Source organism: Capricornis sumatraensis, chromosome 7, assembly GCF_032405125.1.
Source record: "Capricornis sumatraensis isolate serow.1 chromosome 7, serow.2, whole genome shotgun sequence".
Lineage (NCBI taxonomy): Eukaryota > Metazoa > Chordata > Mammalia > Artiodactyla > Bovidae > Capricornis > Capricornis sumatraensis.
The window spans coordinates 60312732-60319291 of NC_091075.1; the positions used below are offsets into that span (position 1 = coordinate 60312732).

General features: G+C 43.0%; 1 non-coding gene across 1 annotated transcript; it reads right to left on the minus strand.

Moving 5' to 3' along the window:
• Positions 1 to 6070: 6070 nt before the first annotated feature.
• Positions 6071 to 6144, minus strand: TRNAI-AAU (transfer RNA isoleucine (anticodon AAU)). The gene has a single exon. It is a non-coding gene; the product is annotated as a tRNA-Ile (tRNA).
• Between the last annotated feature and the right edge of the window lie 416 nt (positions 6145 to 6560).

Here is a 6560-nt window from a genome sequence, read left to right on the forward strand (position 1 = left end):
ATGGAGACAGAAACACAGAAAGAGAGAGAAAAAGACAGGGAGAGAAGAGAGGGAGGGGGAGAGGAGGGGAGGAGGAAGAGAGAAGGTTCCCAAACCCTCTTTGAGGAGTGGCCCTGTGGGCCCTGCTGGCCTGGAGGCAAAGCCAGGCACAAAGGACTAATTCTCTTTGTAAACGAAATCTGGATAACAAGCACTATTCCTTCTTTTTCTTTAAAAATCTTATTACCCTGCCACTTTTACTTTACCCTTTGAGGTTGCTGGTATCCAAATCATTTTCTTTTCCAGGAAACTTTATTCTCTGAGTCTTTAGTCTTCCTAAAGAAATTTAAAAAAATTTTTTTTTTTTTTTTTTTGTTAATGCTCTTTCTAGGAACAAAGAAGAAAGCACGAAGTCTCCACACCCACTCACCAGAAATCCTCCAAACCATTCAACCAGACCCCGGATCATGTCATAAAGAGCTGCTCGGAAAATGTGCAAACTTTGCCAAAGAGACTCATCCGTTGCATTGTTTGTTAGAGGAAAGAAGAAAGTGTGGACTTATGAAAGCTATGGAAACAAACAAGTAATCGGGGACCTCTGTGTGTTTGTGTTAGATCATTTTTTCATCTTGTAAAATCATTTTAATTCTTTCTTAGTCTAAGACACCTTCAGCAGCTTTGTTGGCTTTTTCAAGTCTGACCCCTCCCAGAACGCACACATGCTCATATCCAGGCAGTTCTGCAAAGAATCTCAAGGACTTCAAAAATCCGCTGGACTAGAGAAGCCCAGGTTAAGATCTAAAGTAAAGTGAAATTTTCAAGCATCCAGATGTCGGCAGAAATAGTAAGTGACAGGCACTACATGCATTGACAGTAGCTACAAAATAACAAACAGTCTCCATCTGTGGGTTTTGGAGTATATTTGGGTTTTATCTTGAGCTGGTCTTTTCAGACATGCCCATATCCATGACGGATGGCAGGAGGAACAACGTGTCATCAATGTGCCGCCATCTTCAATCACAAAGGTTGACTCTGTATCTGGAAGATAACGTACTAGACAAGGCACAAAACAACACTGATCACAAGGAGCTGATCTCACTGAAAGTACCTACACCTGTGGCAAGCACTGGAATCAAGCGAATGAATGATCTTGCCCATCAGTGCCCTTCATTTGCTTCTTATCACATCCTTGGCATTATCTCTTTCAGCAGCGACCCTACCCTCAAAATCATTCTTAGTACTCTTTCAACTTCAAAGACTTCTCCATATGCCATCTTCCTTAGACTGAACCTATTCCAAACCCTCAACTATTCCCCAAACCACAGACTCATAAGATCACTGTCATTAGAGTAACTTCCACCATGTACAGAATGAATCCTATGTGTCGGCTATGCATGTAGCGCCAAAAATATGCCAATGTATGTATTCAATCTGTACAACAACTCTGCTAGGTAGGTAATCGTATTTTCATTTAAAGATGAGAAACATAAGCCTCAAAGAAAAGTGATATGCTAAAGGTTACAGAGCAAAAAAAAACTGGCAAAACTGGGTTTATCCTTAATTCCATTTGACTGCAAACTCTGTTTCAGTCTTGTTGGCTGGTACCACCATCACGCTTTTCCAGAAAATTATTAAAATTACAGAATTCTCAGTGTAGATGTGGTCTCAGCCTGCTTTGGCTCAGAATATTTGAGCAGAAAAGGATGTTAGAGTTGATCTTGTCTGACTCTCACACTTTACAAATAAGGAAACTGACAGTCAAGTAGGATGGGTTACTGGTCCAGCCATGACCTTCCCTTTTTTAGTTCTTAAGGGGGTGGGAACCACATCCTTTGGGAAGTCATTTCATGCTCCTCCTAGCATAACTCTAAGTGCACCAAAAGCCTGTATGTGGACCTCTGATGTCCATTTCAAAAGGAGCAGAATATCAAGTCCAGAACACCTGAACGGCCAGAGCAAAGAAAGGCCAGACTCAGACGGCATCAACCTCAAAGGGAATGAACAAGCCAAGGATGTTGCCTGGTCCTCGAAGCTAGCAAAGCAACGAAGACAAGACATGTAAAACCACAGCAAAGCCCTCCCCCCAAAACCAACACCTGTATCCCAAAGCCACTTTTACCAACAGCAGTGACATGCAACCCAATTAAGAAGATAATTTCAAAGTCCTTCTCTTTAAGTCTGAGTAGCTGGAATAAGGAGGGAGAAGACAAGTCAGTGCTTGAAAGCTTGCCTTTAGGTTTGTTATCAAGAATAACAAGTGATGCCATATTTCAAGTGTGCTTAAAAGTCCTGAATCATATAACTATTCTGCCTTGTGTTGTCCTTGAAAATGCAAAAATAGAAATGGAAGAAATTATCAAAGGGCAATAAAGCAGGGAAACAGAGATGAGGCAGGGGTGTGGGCTGCAATTCATTGTTACAGATGCTTTAAACACTTACTGTATGGCAGTAGTTGACAAGCCTGGTTAAGAACAGAGCAATAAACATGCTTTCAATCTCTCTCCTAAAGAGAGACATAATAATAGGGCAAGAGAATAAAGAGTGTAACTGTTTAATAGCCATCCTTATTTTCTAAAGAAGGCAGTTTTGGTGACCCTAATGCTTTTAACATTCATTTTTTGTCCCTTTATTATATCATTAGGCTACATCAAAAACACAAAATGTGCTATTTAATAGATCACATGTAACAAGAGAGGACACATGGGGTGGGTCAATGATCAGGGCTTGCCTGATTAGCTTTAATTGATTCACTTATCTCCAAGCTTCCCTAGACTATTTTGTAAATAAGCATGATTCAATACCAGGTGTTACATAAATATTCAATGTAAATACACATACACACACGTAAATGTGTTGAATATATTGTGACCATTTGTTATATCCAGGCACTAAGCCTGCTGACCAGCTAAATAAGTTCCCTAGGCTCTAAAAGTATAAATCCTGAGCCCTCCCAGGCACATGCAGTGTTTGCTCAATCCGTAAACACGTAATTATTGAACTTGCCTTCTAAAGTAACACCACACCCTGGATATGATGCAAAACCCAGCATTACAAGATAAGCTCTGTCTCAAGTTTCTGCTCGTTGTAGTGCCTGAAGTATTTGCTCATATACTCAGGGACCAAAGCAGAAGTAAACAGTCAGGCCAGTATTATAGGGACACCTGGGTTTCAAAATCGACTTTTCTTCTATTGTGAAAGCAATGAATGAAGTTCAGCAGAACTCCTGTAAGAATGCCGACTCATCCCACACCACGTGGGTCACAGGACTTTGACCTTAGCTCAGGCCACCCTAAGAGGCCGAGGGCCATCCCCTTCCCTAGGGAATGTGACCCAAGCTCCCAGTCCCCTGCCGCCACACATCACCTCCTGCCTGTCTCCTGTCTGCACCCTCTTGCACTGGGCGTTAACCAAGACTGTGCTCAGGTCTCCAGCCAGGGCTCTGCACGGTACATTTAACCTGCCTGGACTCATGACTCTTTATACCTTTAAAACTCTACAAAATCACTTCTTAGGTATGATTTTTTTTAATATCCTTCCCTCCCCACCAAGATATGATATAGCTAGCTGAGCAATTAAGAGCCAGAACCTGGGAGCCCAACGCCTGGGGTTGAATCCTGATCCACCACAGACTAACTGCACCTCAGTCTCCCTACCTGTCCTTCTTAGGTGTATAAAGTGGCTCAGTCAGAAAGAATCCACCTGTAACCACAGGAGACTGCCTGCAATGCAGGAGATGTGGGTTCGATCCCTGGGTCGGGAAGATCCTCTGGAGAAGGAAATGGCAACCCAGTCCAATATTCTTGCCTGGAGAATTCCATGGACAGAGGAGCCTGGCAGGCTAACAGTCCATGGGGTCTCAAAGAGTCGGACACAACTAAGCAACTAAACAACAACAGTCGAGATGAATAGGTAAGCAAAGAGCTTAGAATAGTGCCTGGTACGCAGTAAATGCTGCCACCCAAGCGCAAGCATAATAAATGTGATCAAAAATAGTAGCTCCTATTTACCTTGGTGTTCACGAGACAATGGGGACTGACAGGGCTGTAACTGGGCTGGCCCATCAAGGAAATGCCTGTAACAGCCAGCACTGCATTGCCAGTTGTCCCTGCAAACACTGCAGCTGGCCTGGTGTGACCAGCTGTTCACAACTTCACGAAGAAGCAAAATCCATGTCTGGATTTTAAGTTATTGGTTTACATTTTAAAAATTCATGTTTGAGCCAAAGAAAGCACATTTAAAGGCAGATTTAGCCCTTAAGCCACTATTTTGTGACCTCTGACATTTGGGAATCTATAATGGGGGGGTGTATGTATGTGTGCATATGTGTGCATTTTCATTTTTCTGTGTTTATCCTCTGTACTTCTTCCACAGTTAAATATCTGAGGGGTAGTAGAAAGCACGTAGAAAGTATTCAGTTAAGATCAGCTGACCAATGAAGGTTTATTGACGAACAGACACCAGAGGAACTTTGCTGAAAGAAAACAATGAGTAAGTTAGTGTCACCCACATTCAATGCCCTCCGCATCTTCACGTCAACAAGCCAAGCCCTGATGACACAAAGATGAACAAGATGCAGTCCCTGACCTTAAAGAATGTTATAGACTTGTGGGGCCACAGACATGTAGACAACTGTAATCGTTACAAAACATGCAAACATGTTTTATCTCAACATCAGGAGAACCTAAGGTAGTTGATACAGCGTGTGACCTTATACTCAATGTATAGAAGAGAAACAGGTTAAATGACTTGTCCGAGGTCACTCCAGCAGTTCATGGAGTTATAATAAGAACCCAGCTCTGCTGACTTCAAACCCAGGACTCTTTCTGCTGAATGCTAATATTCTAACATAAAACGCCTCTATTTCCCAGTGCCTCTACACTGGAGGAATTGGGCTCAGGAAGAGGGTCAATACCCAGTGAGTTAGATGGAGGCATTGATAGCATTGTGGAAGGCAGGCTTTGAAAAGCACCTGTGAACAGTCAAATATTTTTCTTTTCATTAATTATAATTTTCCATCTACCAAAAAGAATTTGAGGCTACTTTCAACAAGGCATAATACCATATATATTTTTCATGTTCAAGAAACAAAGTAATGAAGGAAAACAGAGATGAAATCCCTGTTTCAGAAAGTTGAGGGTAAGCACAAGTGGGCATAACTCCTAGCTCTGAGCTTCCTGAGAGACAAGATAAACTGGGAAGTGATAAGATTCTGGTTTATAAAAGGAAGCAGACCAATTTTAATTTTAGCATATATTATCACCATTTGTTCTCTGAATCCACACAACAAAAACCAGTATTCTTATGGAAAACATTGATTTGAAAATGCATTTTATATTAAAAAGAATGAATTTGTTATATTTGTAAAGTTTGTGGGTTGCCTGGAAAATCCCATGGACGGAGGAGCCTGGTAGGCTGCAGTCCATGGGGTTGCTAAGAGTTGGGCACGACTGAGCGACTTCACTTTCACTTTTCATTTTCATGCATTGGAGAAGGAAGTGGCAACCCACTCCAATGTTCTTGCCTGGAGAATCTCAGGAACAGGGAGCCTGGTGGGCTGCCGTCTATGCGGTCCCACAGAGTCAAACACAACTGAAGCGACTTAGCAGTAGCAGTAGCAGTGGGTTGATCAGAAGATTTGGAAATTTTGTAACAACATACTCACTAGCACATGATTGCCAACATGAATGGTTTGGCCTGTCCTATAAAGGAAAATGCAAGAATTGGCATCTTGTTAGAAGGCTCATGCAGCAGAGTATGGGAGCATGGAAACAGTAATGGGTGGGGGCGGGGGAGTCGGGGGAAAGGGTGAGCAAAAGACTGCCTCTTCATAAACAGCACACATTTTAAGTTCTTAACTGGTGTGCTAAGTCACTTCAAGTATGTCCTACTCTGTGCAATCCTATGGACTGGAGACTGCCACGCTCCTCTGTCCATGGGATTCTCCAGGCAAGAATACTGAAGTGGATTGCAGTGCCCTCCTCCAGGGGATCTTCCCGACCCAGGCATCAAATCTGTGTCTCTTACATCTCCTGCATTGGCAGGCAGGTTCTTTACTACTAGCACCACTTGGGAAGCCCTAAAGTAGACTTAATGGCCCATATGGGGATCGAACCCATGACCTTGGCATTATTAGTACCACACTCTAACCAACTGAGCTAACCAGCCAGCTTAACTGGAACTATTGCCAAAATGGCACATCAAACACACGATGACATTCATCAGCTATGAGGATATTTCATCATTCATCATTCATTCAACAAACATTTACTGAGTGCCCACAGAGTGGGCATTCAAGCCCTGTCCTTAGGGATGAAGATGCGGCAATAGACAACACAGACAGAAATGCCTGCCTTCACCAAGCCTTCTTGAGGCAAAGCCTAGCATGTTGCACAAATTAAAGATGCTGTACACTTTGTCTATGAGAGAGCTGGAGTTCCCACAGTCACACTGGCATCCAAATCTGCTGTCCTAAAAAGGCTGCTGCTGCTGCTGCTAAGTCGCGTCAGTTGTGTCCGACTCTGTGTGACCCCATAGACGGCAGCCCACCAGGCTCCCCCGTCCCTGGGATTCTCCAGGCAAGA